The 16,597-nt window shown below is 42.7% G+C and overlaps 1 long non-coding RNA gene across 1 annotated transcript; it reads right to left on the reverse strand.

Moving 5' to 3' along the window:
* Window positions 1-3,756: 3,756 nt before the first annotated feature.
* Window positions 3,757-4,615, reverse strand: LOC139768021 (uncharacterized). The gene is made up of 3 exons (XR_011717266.1): window positions 4,148-4,615; window positions 4,003-4,085; window positions 3,757-3,871 (listed from the first exon to the last, which is right to left on the reverse strand). It is a non-coding gene; the product is annotated as an uncharacterized lncRNA (long non-coding RNA).
* Between the last annotated feature and the right edge of the window lie 11,982 nt (window positions 4,616-16,597).

Below are 16,597 nucleotides of genomic sequence, written 5' to 3' on the forward strand. Positions count from 1 at the left end.
ACTCTCGACACTCTCATCGGCGATGTTTTTTCGCTCTCGCTTACGTCGGTTACAATGATTATTACACAATTGCAATTCTGCTATAATTATACCGTGCAAATTCCCATTGTTTGCGAGAAGCTTTGATAAAATAAATTTACATCCTTCTGATCTGTATATTAAATCTGTCGCTTATATTTAGGATGTTATCGCCTCGAGTCTATTATTTAGATTTAGTTGCACGCATCGAGAGTACAATGCAAGGATAAACGCGACCCCAAGAGGCGCCCCCCGTGTAATCTACGTATCTTTAAGCGCTTATGACATCGTAGGTAATCATACAACCAGTCGGTCATAATTGCGGTAATAAACATTACGATTGTACACATAATATCTATCTTTAGCCCCGGTCATGGCGATACGGTGCAGTATTAGAGTACTCCGCGTATAAATAATGACCACTATTAAACGATCTGGTTGGAACGCCAAAGACTAATGCGTCTTCGGCATTATGTTCGCACCGCTCGCTCTTTGAGCCGCTAAAAGGGCTCGCGAGCTATTTGTCTGTTATGCGTTACGTGCCTTGAAGGGTCCGCGTGCACATTCGCACAAATTCGGCCGCACGCGAGATATTTTACAATCTCGTGGGAATACCGAACTTTCTATACTCTCGCTTTTATATAATTTAATGAATACGTAACGATACATTTACAATGATAATATTCTTCGATCAACGTATCGATGATATTTATCCGTCGAAAATTTTAATACTTATATACTTACGTAAAATTGCAACATTGAATATATGATGTAATTTTTATGTTATTTTTTTATAAATGCGCGAATAAATAATTTCAGGGTGAGTAATTTCAAAAACAAAATGCTGCTCGTTGCTTTAACTCACGCCATTTTCGATGGTCCTAAACGTTTGGATGAAAGCGCGCATTCCGTCGCGGACTTACGAGGTCCCAGAGGTTGCGTCACCGCCTCGGGGCCCGTGCTCGAAAGGTACGCACGATCAAAGGGCCCCATCGCCGAATCGGCGGAACTTGACGATCGGCGCGGGCCCGACGTGCCCCGGGGCGAATAAGAAAATATCGATATTTCGCTAAATAATAAACGGCCATTACCCCAACGAATTCTACGTATGCGAATCTTAATGACAGCGCACTTACATTGTAGAGCCCAGCATTAAATTCTTTGCGCTTTGATAGATATAATGTAATCGCGGTGAATGGGCGCGTGCTCGCTCGTACATACGGGACCGTCATTTTTTCCTTTATTACAGGCGTCATGCCCCGCTTAATGCATTCGAAAGCCACGCGGATTCACCGTCCAGGATTAATACCGTCCACTCGGTGTTTCGAGCCACGCGGATCGGTCCCTTTGGCGCGTCGAGGCCTTACAGGCCTTCGGAAGGAGTCCCGCAGGAAAAAGGAGGGTGGGCACGATGCGGAATAAGAAGAGAACGAACGGAGCGCGAGAGAGCGCAGTTTCTCTATTGAGGCCCCGCATGACAGATAAGCTTAACCTCCGGCCCATTAACATTATTAACATCTGAACACAACGGACGGGGCTCGAGAAACGGGCCGTATGCCCGGCACGTCCGGCCCACGCGTGCGCCTGAAGTACTCGCGAACTCCGACGCGCTTGTATCGCGCTGTGAGGCCCCACGAGAGGGGCATTAAGGTCTCTCTCTCTCTCTCTCTCTCTCTCTCTCTCTCTCTCTCTCTCTCTGCGGCCGCGCGCGACCGAGTCGGCTGGATAATTAGGGGTACAGCATCGAGGGGGCCTAGCGGGGGCCATTTCTGGTTATTAATTCACCCCATGGTTGATCCCGACGGGCCCATGGGGCCCATTGTCGGGAACGACGGTACCCGCGATTTGGCTCTTGCTCGAGAATATGATTATGAATATCTTGATGCTATAATGATATACATTCTTCAATGAGCTGTTTTTTGTATATAAAGTATAAGATATATTTGATAAATTCACTTTAGGTTGTAACATGTGACCATTTTATGAGTGGATTAGGAATTGATAATTATATAGTACCAAAAATCATAAAATAAAATCTCCTACGTATTATTTATTAGCACATTTTGCATATTGGCATAATATTACGTAGCTTAAAGTTATGTTTTTTAAAGGTGTTTTGCTGGTTAGGAATAAATAATAGTTATTTCGCAATAATAATCGAGCGGCGATGTTTATTGCGCAAGAAGGTGTAGAGAACGAAGCGAGAATGATCGTTGCCCGAAGCGGGGTCAGTTCTTTCGCGAGGCGTGTCAACCTGCCAAATATTATGGAAATTTATTCCTGCGAGCCCCGCCGCTGTAATGGATTCCAGCGTGCGAGAGAGACGCGTATATGAATTCGCCTGGTGCACAAAGTCCAAAAGTGAAAAAGTAATTCTCACTTTTATTCTCGTTAGCAATTCTCTAAAATACATCTGCTCTTTACGAAGCTGTCATCAAAATTGATAAAAAATGATATATTCGTAGGATATATATATATATATATATATATATATATATATATATGTATATATCAAATTTTTAAAATAATTTTTTTTTTTTTTACAACAATCGATTCCAAACCACATTTATCAGAATTCAAGTTTTATATAAAACTCTTTAGTCTGACATTTTAGTTCATATAGTTCTTATATAGGGGAAAGTGGGCGAATAGTGCGCACCTAAGGTAAATCTGTTAGTACAAAATGGCTTTTATGGTTACAATTAATTTAAATGCAGCTATGGAACCTTTGAACATTTGTCTACAAGTATGTGAACTCATACTTGATAATAATTTTGTTGTTAAATATTTATTGATCGATATTTAGGACGATGCAAAGTCGGGCAAAAATGAAAGTGGCGGGTAATAGTGCGCAGTTTGAAAATTGCCAAAATTTATGTCTGCAGCGGATAAATTTCGAACTTTTCTACTTAAATTATTAGTTTTAAGTATAGTTAATGTGAGTAATGATAAATAATTGAAAATTAAATGCGAAACTTAAAAAATAAAGGGATATTTAAAAAAATATTTTTTGCGAGTAGAACTGATTCATGGCTGCAACGCACGATTAATTCGACATAAATATATATAAATTCAAATATAAATAAACTATATATATATATATATATATATAATCGACATAAATAAAAGCCGTGCATTATTCCCTTTAACGGGTCTGCATCTAAATGCCAAGAAAACGAAGTAGATGGTATTAGCAAGAATCCCGTGCATATCTCTGATGGTCTGAGGGTGGAGAACACGGATATTGAGAGAGTAGCATCCTATAAGTACCTTGGAGGATGGATTACAGAAAGCTGGGACATGACACAGGAGATAAGGTGTAGAATAGAGCAGGCCAGAAGCTTGTTCAAAAAAATGCAAAAAATACTTACTAGCAGACACTTGAAGATTCCCTTGAGATTGCGATTGCTGCGATGTTACGTGTTCATACTATTTTATGGCGCTTGGACAATCACTGACACCATGTGCAAAAGAATACAGGCATTTGAGGTGTGGACCTACCGTAGAATGTTAAAGATACCCTGGACTGCTAAAGTGACTAACCAAACGGTATTACAACGATTGAGTAAACAAACAGAAGTTTTGGAAAACATCAAGAGGAAGAAGCTGGAGTATTTCGGACACGTTATGAGAAATAGGAAATATTCACTATTGCAGAACATTATACAGGGGAAGATTGAGGGGAAACGTGGTCCGGGTCGACGCAAAACATCGTGGCTCAAAAACTTGCGGCAGTGGTTCGGACAGAGTCTTTATTCAGAAAAACGGTTGATAAGGTTCAGCTCATGCTTTTGATCACCGATGTTCTAGGAGGACAGGGCACTTGAAGAAGAAGATTATTCCGTTTGTTATTCTGGAACAATTTTGTCAATTACTCGCGAACCACAAATGAAATTATGGGACCAACGCGGCAAAAGGTTCCCAAGGGATCGTATTTCACTATGTTATACCAATTACAGTAGCAAATAAAAATTGCCTACTTACGAGCTTAACTCCTGTCGCTTCAAAATGGTTAGGAAACAGGCGCGTTTTCTTTTTCGGTTCCTCCGTTCAAACGAAGCTTTGAGCTGGGATAAAATGTATGTGTATTATCTAGAATTGACGTAAGCTTTGAAATTTTGCCACTTACGTGTCGTCAGCTATCGTCACAGTCTCAAACTTGAGATGCGCACTATTAACTACTGTGTCATATTCCCCTTCTTTCCCTTATTGGTTCTGCTGATGATGGAAATGATGATGATGATGATGATGATCGCCCACGGCCGCGGCATCACAGCTATGACTATGATGGCGATGACGATGAGGCCGCACAGCTCCCAATCTAATCAAAACATCAAATAAACTTAAATTCGCGAGCAAAAATTGGTATGTAGGGGGATTTTCGAGGTCGCTGATTACAATAATCAATGCTTTGATATTACAGATTACAATTATATTTAATCCAAATTAATACGTTAAAGAATAACATTTATTTATTATGACAAAAAGATTACTAAGGGTAATTAATCGGAATCAATGTTGTAATCGGAATCGGAGTCAAAATTTACATCAAAATCAGAATTGTCTTCCGAATCGGTGTCAATAGGGCCAGATTTCATTCCGGTTGCAACAGTCACCTTTATTGGTCGATGCCCTCTGAGAAGTAACAGGTGGAAATATTACGGAGATTCATTAAATCATGTATTTTTGAAAAAAGGTCTGCTCTATTGACTTTTTGCCACATAGTTCTCATTCTATAGAATAATGCTGAAAAGGATGTCTTCAGACCTGTTCGTTTTTTCTGCACTTCTGAACTAGTGCAATAAGTTAGAATAAAAGAAAATATATTTGTTTCATTCTAACTTATTGCACTAGTTTAGAAGTGCAGCGAAAACGAACAGGCCTTAGATGTCTTCATGTACACGCATCGGCAGGAATGGTGTCCCTCGGAGGCAACGTGTAAGCGTACACGTATACCTAACCGCCGCGGGATACCATTCTTGCCGGTGCGTGTATATGTACCAAACATTCGCTCTTTTCGAAAATTTTTCTTTAAAGGCTATTCTATTATAACACTTATGTCCATTTCTATCAATGCTAATTAACTTTAATCTCGGTTTAATTTACTTTTTATCCTTTTATAATTTTAAGAATTAGAAAAAAGTAAATAAAAACTGAGATTAAAGTTAATATATAAATTTTATTCTTTAATTTTATTAATTTGAAAATAGAAGTTTCTAAAATTATACTGTTTTCGTAAGGGCACCGAATAATGCTTTATTTTAACGAGATAAAAATTAAATTTTGGTAGAAATGGACATTAATCCGTCTTTGAAAAATGATGGGCACCTTTCGGCAGCTAATTTTTTTGTGAATTTCGTAAGATAATAAAATATCCTAAAGCCCTAAACTTGAATCTTCGTGTTATATGGTATTGTATATAACTTTTCATTTAATCATAATAAATAAATTTTATTCTTTAACGTATTAATTTGAAAAAGAAGTTTCTAAAATTATACCGTTTTCGTAAGGGCACCGAATCATGCCTTATTTCAACGAGATAAAAATTAAATTTAGGTTGTGTTAGTGTAAAAACATTTTCTACATACCTATAAAAGGTCGGGCCATTTGGATTAATTTTGTAGAATTAAAATCGAATACTTCACTTTCAAGTTATCCAATATATGTATTAAAAAAACGTAATTTTCTTTCCTTTATTACATGATGCGTGCGCTCTGAATGAAGGCTAGCTCTGAACTGACCACTCAGATGCAGGTATGAGGATAGAGCCTTTTTCTTTCACAATTGGATGCACCAACCATCTCTTTACCCACACAACCAGTCAAAATTCCCCGAATTCTTTTCATTTTTCGAGGTTTTGGCTAGCTTTTTGGGGTTTGGCCTCCCCGTGTGCATGACGGTGATGGTGGCGGTGGTGGTGGTGGTGGTGGTGGTGATGGTGCGTTTGTGTGCCTTAAGGTATAATACATATTAGATTACATCTTTATTACAATTGTAGCTAGAGAAATAGAAAATTCTTGTAAAACTGTACAAGAACGACTGAAATGTCAGAGTAAAGATTCTTATACATTTGACCATATATATGAGAACGACTGAAACGTCATATTAAATAATTTTATACAAAACTTGAATTCTGATAAATGTGGTTTGGAATCGATTGTTGTAAAAAAAACAAAAAATTATTTTAAAAATTTGTTTGCATTTTGTAGACACATTCAATTTTACAAAAATTGATGTAAAAATTAATATATTTATTATTCGATTCCTTTCATTATTCTACGTATAAAAGTATCAAGGTATGTACAGTCATGAAAAGTGAATTCTTTACAAAATATTTTATATTTTATAAAAATATTATGACAAAATTTAAAATGTCTCAACGAAATTCTTAACAAAAGAGAGCTTTGTAGTGTATTGAAAATGTCTCTACACGGGCTACAAGAATATACAATAAAAAATAGGGAGTCCAATTTAAAAAATTCAAAGTGACCCTGGGTTGACCTTAACGACGCCACCTAAGATCAAACTGATAAGGTCAGTAAGTAGATCTTTTTAAACCCTACAACTTTTGTATATAACATTTTTTCAGAAAACTCCATCCTTTCGAGATATACTGCCGGTACTTTTTATACACACTGTATAAGAAAAGTATTCATTAAATGAATTGATTACACTTGTGTAATATTGATACGTTTTGTATTATTAAAGCAGATTAGTATTACGATTCAAACCAACAGGCGAATGTCTGTTGCTGTGTCGATTTAATAATACTGCGGAAAAAAAGATCGATGAAAGGCATCAGGAAGAAGTCCGTGTTAAGCGCTAGCCCGAGGTGAGTGCACGCGAGTAAGGGTGCAGAAAATTAAATCCAAGGATTTTTTTGTTAGCCTGCCCCCTCCGTTTCCGAGGCGAGAGATGTCGGGGTGAGCACGACGGGTCTCACGGATCCTCGTCGAATCTACCGTCCGCGGCTTCTCTCTTGTACTCACCCTCGCTATAGACCCCTTTCTTTCTTCCTCTTTCTCTCTCTCTCTCTCTCTCTCTCTTTTTTTCTTGTTCTCGTCCGAGCATGACAGTGTCACGTCCCCCGGAGCAAAAATCCTTATAAAACGAGACACGCCGCGGCGAGGTGCGAGGAGATGAGGAGGAGCAGTCGTGAGAAGCGGCTAAGTGGATAAGGTGCTAAGTGTGGCCCGGAGGTACGACGGTTCGACGCGATGTAACCTGCGAGACGGGCACACCGCGCGCGGAACCGTCGTACCGGACCCCAATTACCGGTCCCGCTCGGGGAAAGCGAGTACGGTCGCGCGCGTGCACATTTTTTTTCGAATAAATCGGGCCCGAATCTACGTCACGTCCGCGTGCATCTGCTGTTTGTGCGATGCCGCTTGTCGGGGATGACACACAATCCTTATTGAAAATTATGATTTTTCTTACGATCGTAACGTACGATACATCGCTCGAAGCGCATCTCGATTTGTTTCGTCGATTCCCCTACGAATGTTTGTATATACATTGCTCCGTCATTACTGCGCGGTTGCAGGTTGCATTACGTGCAATCTCTTTAAACGCCATGGATAGCATGCGGCGTATGAAAAGAGGCGTGCCTGCGCCCATTGTAACCCGTGCGTCACCTGTGGGATGCAGAAAATTGTCAGGCAATCTCGAAGAAGGTCGTATAACTTTCATGTGAGCAGGTGCTACCGATAATATACGAAATAAGTAAGAGTAAATAACATATAGAAGATATGTGTTAAATAAAATTTTGTATAAAGTAGCTAAAATATTTTTTAAAATATTTATGAGATTAAATATGTGAATCTGTTAAAAGATATACTTATGTATTTTGGAGAAAATGCAGCGGAATAATTTCTTTCAAATTTTATAACGGTCGAATTATCTCTCATCGATCGGCGAAGGCGATATCGAGCCGCGTAACCAATTGATAATCGCTTGCAACACGTATTAATTCATACGTCATTGGTATTATCTTTACGAGGAATCCAAGCTCGCCAGCTTGTCCTCAGCCGAAATTTTATAAAAAACTCTCGTGAACGATACCGAGAATAATGATTATGCAATCCTCCCACGCACATATGTTTGTGTATATGCGCGTGCGAGAAAAGCCTTTTTATGTTATGCAAAAACTTCACTTAATAATATTCAACTGATTTAGTTCTTTCTTGGCTATTTTATTTTCGATACACTTTTCTCTCAAGATTCTTATTTCAAATCTGTCCTCGTAAATCTACAGTCTACGGCCGAAAGAGCAAAACAGTTTCTGTTCCCGAGAATTTCACGAGCGCTTTCTCTTCCCCCCGCTCTGCCTCTCCTCCTGAACCCCCGATTTGCACTTTTGATCGATTTTCTCGATATCAGTCAGGTGCGCCGTGGAGAAAGGTGCGCATGGAGCGACGAACATTCGGTAGCGGAAGAAATTACGAGCCAGCCGTTCGGCTGAAACAATGCGAAACTACCGCGGCGATCGGGCCCTGGGTCCCGCGGTTTTACCATTTTCTTCATTGTGTAATGAACCTAACGTAAACCTATGTACGTACGCGCACGGCTGTGCGCTTTGCATATATGAAAGTGAGACACGTCTCTCCCCGCGCCAGCGCGAAATCCGCGGCTCCGTTGCGCGCTTATACGCGTCCGCTCATTATGATTCATTATTAGGTCCTTTTGTGGGCAGTCCGGTTCTCCGTTTCCACTTTGCCCTTTTTTCGTCCTCGCCACCGCCGCCGTCGTCGTCGTCGTCGTCGTCGCCGCCGCCGTCACCGTCGCACGCGGGCGGCTTCAGAGCTCCTCTCTTTCCAGGTCTCTATCATCCTCTCGCTCTTCACCCTGCGCGACTAGTAGGTGCGGCAGACACCTGTAGAGCGAGTGCCTCGGCGACGAATGGAAAGGAAAAAGAGAGGAAGGGGAAGAGAGAAGAAAGAATTAAAGAATCAAAAGGACCAAATAAAGTCCCTCTTAAAACGCGCCCGAGAGAGAGAAGACGAGAGGAAGACGGGGGAGAGGAGGTAGAAGGTTGAAACCGTCGAGAGGGCGTACTAAGGTGTGAGCGAGCGAGAGGAAGAAGAGACGAAGAGGACTCGAACGGGGCCTCGGGCCCCGCCGGTGTGGGTGAACACTGCGGGGTCAACCGAGTTCAACCTCAACTGAGTTCCCTTCAACCGGGTTCCCTTCGTTTCACGTTGCAGTCCGTTTTCGCGTATTCGGCTGAAAACGGCCGTTGTCGGATCGGCCGCCGTCTGCCAATCAGCAACTATTCTTGCGTGCTTCTTTCGTCATAATTTTTTCTCCTCTGTACGATCACATATGAAATTATGTAAAGGCGAAGCTTGGAGTGTGTGTACAATGCAATAGACGCCTCTCTCTCTCTCTCTCTCTCACTTTGCCTCTTTATTGATTCTTTAGATCCTTTGCACGTTCTTTGCCTTGTACGCGATGCACGACTCGAGATGATTTCACATCGTAAAACAGGTGCACGCACCTTTCGCCGAGGAAACGCTGCCAGGTGCACCGCACTTATCGCTTCGACGATTAGACGCACATCCGTTGCATAAGATTTGCCGCGATAATTTCGATAAATTTTATCTTGTCGATGCACTCGCTCGTACAACATAATTACAAAATAATTGCTTCAAAATTAATGTTGCTGTATTTTTAAAATATTGATGACGCGATTAAGTATATTATTATTCTATTTATATTGTAGATAATATCATTCTATTTCTGCATCTTAATATGCGCAGTTTTCTTTTTTAATATACAAACGATATAGAAAGTGAGTATTGACATGTGAAAGCGAGTATCGCTGCGTACTAAGTTCGTCCTCGCTCACCGTTTCTTTGATTCGCGGCACCTGTTGCGAATTCCTGCGTCTTCTTGCAGCAAGAGCCTGAGCAGGCTTCCTCCTTCCTTTGCATCGTACGACTTAAGATTCTTTTATGCGTCGAGACAGATGGGCACCTGCTTGAGCTACAGCAATTTGTGGAGGGGCGTAGCCTGGGATGTTATCCTCTTTAACTCGACAAAATTTCAATCAGTGCCATTTAGTTATCTCAATCACCATTGCATGCCATTAGCAAAACGTCCAATTAGATGGTTCGTACCGAGAAGTGCTCCATTTACAACTTTGTTAAACTAATTTCTCTGTGAAAATTAACGAGATATTCAATAAAAATGATAAATGAAATATACTATTATGTAAAATTATTAAAAAGTTAAAAAAGTATAAAATAACGCGATAAAGTTCTTTCTCGATATTTTTGAAAATTGTACGCATAAACGAGATCTTAAAACTTATCTCTCTCTCTTTCTTTTTAATGTAGGTAACATCAAATTTATATATGCAGTATATTCAGAGAATTTTCTAATTAATTGTAATAAAAGTAATTTTATGTTAGGCAGTTTAGAACAAAAATTATTGACGTTTCTTCTGTTATTCGACACTTATCTCTATTTACTACTTTACGATACACCTGTTTAGCAACCTGCACACGCTCGTTGGTATATACGCGCGTTACGCGAAGGCGGGGCACCTGCCGCGACAAGAGCATATAGCTTCCTCTTCGCCAGTTTAATTTGTCACATCTATCATACAGCTCTCATACCTCACCTGCGCGCTCGGATTCCGTAATCCTCGGTGAGGGAAAGTAGGGTAAAAATCGGGACGAAGCCAATGGAAAATTTGCTGTCTGGATATCGTGGCAAAAAAATATACCGGTATATTCGATCCATCACCTGTCGATACCGAAGGTACCGATTATTATATTGGCCAGTGAGAAGAGAGATACGCGCGAGAAAGGTCTACCGTAGATCTCATTGCACGAAAAGGAATACATGTCTTCCTCTCGCGTCGACCGCAAATGATCTCGGTCCTCAATATCCTCTTTGCTGTGAGTGCAAGTACTCATACGTGGGCCACAACGATGGCCTTTCGGACGAGAGACATAAATCGGTGCTACGTTGTACACAGGGCACGTATATACGTACGCGTCACGATGAAACAGGTGAGGCACCTGCGCCAGACCTGTGCAACCTGCGCGCGAGAGCGAAACCGAACTCGCGCTCTTGGAACGCGCGCCCGGAGGAAAAAGCGAGAGAGAGAGAGAAAGAAGAGAGAGAGAGAGAGAGAGAGAGAGAGAGAGAGAGAGAGAGAGAGAGAGAGAGAGAGAGAGACAGAGAGAGAGAGAGAGAAAGACCGAAGAGAAGCAAGAAGCAGGTGTATTCCGCGATGTAGCCTGCGCTGTGTATGCTAATTGGGCCAGAGTTAACGCTCGGGATGCCCCGAGTTAAGGACGGGATTTAACGAGCCCCCGAACAGGAAGCCCCTTTTACCGTCTCCTCCTCCGCCTCCCTCGAGGTCTCCTCGATTCTTTCCCTTCTTTTTTCTCATTGCCATCGCCTGCCTCTCTCTTTTCTTCTCTCCGAGCCTACTGGCCTCTTCGTATTTCCCTTCTTCTTCGGAGTCGTCGATACTGCCGCTGATGCGGCCGGCCGCGCGGCTACCTACCAGCGGCCGGGCCGCTCTCGCGAGAGATGCACCGAGATTCGTTAAGGCGGAATTACGCGCTCGTGGCCCGCCGCGGACGGGAATACGAAATTAGGCGCGCTGCTCCTCCGAGCAACGCGACTCCAGCGGAGCGCGCATAACGAGGGCACAAATCAAAAGCGGGAGAGGAGCCGGCGAATGTGACTCCGCCGTGTACGACGGGACCAAACAAATTGGCATAAATTCCCGCGTCGGTATGCGTACAGGTTGGGTCGCTGTTGCAATCATGAGAGTGCACCGCTTCCTATCATCGACGAAAGACAACTTTGAAAATTGATGAATTTTTTGCAGGCCACGGTAATCACATATTGTTTTCATTTTTATATCAGAATAATATAATATGATACAACAAAGTTCTGAATAAGCTTTTAATCGAGGACGTTGCCGAATCTCTAGATTGGGTGCCATTATTCTTCATTAGCTTAACATTTTTTTTTAAATAATCCAATATTCATGACGAGGTCAACACGAATTGCAATAATAAATGCTTCAAAACCAGTTCTATATTATTCACCTTGTTACTAACCATGTCGGTTATCATAGTATTTAATTACATACCTTGCGGCCGTCCAAACGTTAATGCTAATCGGCGAATAATGACGGCAATTATTTTTATTGCCACGTGATGTAGCTCGTCGGCGGCGGCTAAATCTCTCTCTTTTTTTTTTCTCTCCTCTCTTCGCGACGCAATCCGCTCGTTGACTGTGCTAACATCAAATTAGTATTCCCACGCGCGCGCGAGTGCACATTCTGGTGGTCTGATTAAACTTGCTTTAGCGCGGCAATTAACGCCGTCACCGACCGGTCAATCTTCCGAGACGCGCATTTCGACGTCGTGTGCGATAAGATCTCGAAAGTTTTATGGACACTCGCGTGCAATTATGCTGCGCGTACAGCGTCATTACGGCAAGGTCCTCGAGTTTCCAGCTGTCATCGATGACTGTGCATGCTGATGTCACCTACCAGACAATTACAAAGCGTACGTCAAGTAAACAAGTCGGGCCCTCTTCGCTTTTACGCGTGCTTTTCGCTCTCAGCGGGTACCGTGGGACCAGCTGGGAACGTTTCGAAAATTTGCTATTAGACAAGGAATCATAATATTTCACGCGATGTTAAGGCTCATCGTCCTTACTCGAATAGGAACTCGTTAAGCGGCGAGCTGCAAAGTTGGCAAGTTACAAAGATGTGAGAACCGGTATGGAGAACCGCTGGTATTGAAATTTATTGAAAATTCGCTCTGTCTGGTACCGCGGATATTTCGCAAATTTGATATTGTACAAAGAATTGTGATATTTTATGTAAGTGTTATGGTAGAAGCCCGAGGGCAATCCTAGGATTGACTAATCGATTCTGCCGAACGGCCAAGCGTCTTAATTGGTCAAAGTTTTGTAGTAATTTGCTGATATATGTGTATAGAGTAGACAGTACACAAATAGGGAAGGGGCTCCCCATGCATAAAAAAAACTAATCTAACCTATTCCTAGAAACTGCTTTAATCAAGACGCTTGGAGATTCCGCAGGATTGACCAGTCAATCCTAGGAATGCCGCGTTTCGGGCTTTGACCATAAGAATCTTAAAATTTACCGTCAAGCGAGTGAGAACTGGTTAAACATTGATCAACATGAAGAATCGCGGTGTCGTATGAAGAATCGCGGGAGACAAAGAGACAAAAGTTCGCCGAAAATTCCTCAGAAGTTCCGTAAACTTCCTACATACGTGATACACAATCTGGACACGTACAGGTGAACATACGCGAGCCACCGCGAGATCTGGCGTCGGCATCGGGCTACTGTCGATCGTACAAATGACCTTATACGGCGTTCCGGTGCACCTTCCGGCCGTGCAAAATCACCGGATAAGAATCTGCTGATCCGTTTCGATCTGGAGCTTTGAGCGGCGGGGCGCATCGAACTTATCTGATCTTATCTCGCACTCGCCGCTTCTCACGCTCGCAAAAATCCCAAAGCGAAGAAACGAGGGAGAAAGAAAGAGAGAAAGAGAGAAGCGACGCTCGTTCCACGCACCCGCTCGGAAACGAGGAAAGGAAAGGAGGGGGTAAGTGTGGGCGTCGTTTTACACTGGCTATTAATTAACGGTTAATTATCAGCCCGCTGCTTGGCGACTGTCAATAACCCTTTCTGAGACTGGCGTTGGTTGATGACGTGCGATTCTCGAGGTTCACCATTATGAAAGCACTTGATAGTGTTCCTCAATTGTCGTCGCGTAAAATATTGAAAACGAAATTAATTTACTGAAATATTTCCTTATGCCAAATATTTTGCGATTCTTCAAATTATAATAATTATAAGAAAAAAACTATAAGAAATATTTCGTGTTTTTTTTAAATTTTTCTTTGCAGCGGAAAAATGATCAACCTGCACCCGTAACAGCGGAAATCTTTTACATGAAGTTTTTGTATACAATAAAAATTTATACATTTGCAGTGTTTATCGTAGATTGTGGAAGGTGCGAGCGTTATGCCGATGCTGTACTCGCAATGTCGCTTGTCGAAAGGAGAGCGCGCGGCTCCTCGCATGTCGGCGGTTAATTCGCTTTCGCAATCGTTCTCGAATGTTTAATTCAACTTCTCGTTATCTGGTTTATTGTACAATTAATCGCGGTATAAAGAGAGTTACAATCATACCGTTATCCGCGTTGCCGCAACGGGGACCACGTGAATGCCCGTTGCCGTCGTCGTCGGTCGTGATCGTTGCCGGCTTCCATTACTGCGCATTGTGCCGTTGCGGCGCGGCGTAACGAACCGGGGCGCGTTTTTCCGCTGAATTTCGAGCACTAAATCGAAGGACCACAATGCACCGGTTACATCGTGGCCGCGCTTACGCATATAAGCACACACACCCGGTGACAATAACTATAAGTCTATTGTCTCGCACGGCGTATTTATCGGTCTATTCAACGCAAATATGGCGAGCGCAATCATAAACTGTCGGTCGAGCCGTTTGGATAAAATAGCGCACATAATTCGCACCGAGTTACGCGTATCATAAGCCACGACAAACCAGCTGTATCGTTCTGCGGTATATGCCGGCACTGTTCTAATTAGTATTTTACTATTTTGCGTGCGCTTACTCCGTCATAAATCTAAGCAAAGAATTGCGCGTATATAGTAGTACAGGTATTGCCACACTAAATGGCGAAATGTAAGAAACGTAAACCTACATAAAAGGAATAGTACTTATGCGCTAATAAATTCTGTGCTAAACGTAAGTGTCGCAATGTTATCGTTAACCGTGCCGTTATAAAGCGGGCCACGTTGATCTTGATCGTGAAATGAAACAGGAATTAATAAATCAGAGCAACCGACTGTTGGAGTTCATCGTCTGGCGTGCATTCTCTATCAGGAAGAGAGAGAAGAAGAAAAAAAAATACGGGCTTCTTGGAATTCTGCTCGGCGTTCCAGCGCGCGCCACCGAGAGGACCACTCTCGATTTCATGCGTTGGAACTCAAACATCGGTGTGGTCCAGCCTGCTCTGACATTTGTTTCGCGGCTGAATACGTAAAACATTATCGAGGCGAGTTATGGCAGATTAAACCGTGAAAAAAAAAACGCCCTTATTTGCGGCGAACTGATGTTACCTGTTGTCTTTGTAACAAGATTTAACTTGAAATTTTATTCTCAAACGTGCGAACGCGCACGTGATTCGTATAGCAGTATTATCGGCCATTTCTCGGCAGGATGAGCTGCGGCGAAAGGGTTTAAATGCGGCGAACACTCACGCCGTAAGAATTTCAATCGAAAGCGGCATTCGAGATGGCTCGCCGGTATTGGTGCATCGTGTAATATTTTTTCGTTCGACAAAGGGAAAAATAGCGGCGGTATGTAAAGCGGCTTCGCCGAGTCGATTCGTTCCTCTTCGGCCGCGGGGAGGAGTCAACAACATTGTGAGGACAACAACAGTGGCCACTTGGCCAGGTATATACAGGGGTGTTAGGAAGGTCAGAGAGTCTGACGTTGGTCTTTAACGCCGCGGCCGGGCACTAACATCGCTACCACATTGCGTTTCTCTTTCGCGAGGTGGTTCACCGTCGTTTGACGTATCGCCGCGTAAAAACAGCGTGAAGTTAAAGAACCGTCCGGGCCGGGCAGTAACTTTCGTTCGTTCGCCTCTAAAAGTCAAGTGCCTCTTGGAAGCGAGAGGTGCCTCAGGGAGGTTGGGATTCGAGGGGATGCGGCCAGACATGAGCGTCCGCCGCGGCGATCCGTTCGTGAACGCCGAGTGAAATTCGTAGGATTGAGTGTTCCACATCGTTCCCAACAGCGAAACGTTAAGCGAGACCTGGTAACTTTTATGAAACGTTAACAAGCGACTTCGAAATTGCCACTTACAATACTTCCATAGGCGCTGTAAGAGCCAAATGCTTTGTTGCGGTCCTGCTAATTACGCATGAAATTTATTACGATTTAATTTTACTTTAATATTGCGTTTATTGCACAGAATGTATAATTCATCTCGCGTGAATTGCGATATATTATGCTTAATTGAGCTAAAAATTAACGTGATAACGGGATAAAGGCGAAGGGCGAGTTTTACGTCATCGTAAATTAATTATAATTAAAAGTTGTGGCGCCTTTTATAATATTGCGCGCAGCTGCACAAAGCGTAAGAACACCTTGGCCGATCTCGCGGCCGAATCTCAAGAGAAAGGTAACGTGCGAGGGAGGGCCTCTTAAGAGGATTCGGCTCGCTCCGAGTTTTTTTTAACGGCTCGGTTTCTTTTAATTGTTTTTACACCGATTGCCGACGACGGTGGATGACGAGACGACGGGGCTACGGCCGCAGAGATCGGTAACACGAGAGTTTCTTGCGAAGGCGCTAATATCCGCTCCGCTCGTAAACAGAATAAACACGAAATCGGACACCGGGAGCGTCCAGTTCCATGTTCCGGCACGCCCCGCGAAGTCTCCAGGAAGCTGGACGGTAGATCGGACGATTGTTCAAGATTTCAAGCGACCGAAATGCCGTAATTGAACAAGTGCGCTTTATATTTTTTATCA

The sequence above is a fragment of the Temnothorax nylanderi genome, unplaced genomic scaffold (assembly GCF_030848795.1).
Source record: "Temnothorax nylanderi isolate EJ_2023f unplaced genomic scaffold, tnyl_v1.0 TNYL_tig0002_pilon, whole genome shotgun sequence".
Taxonomy (NCBI): Eukaryota; Metazoa; Arthropoda; class Insecta; order Hymenoptera; family Formicidae; genus Temnothorax; species Temnothorax nylanderi.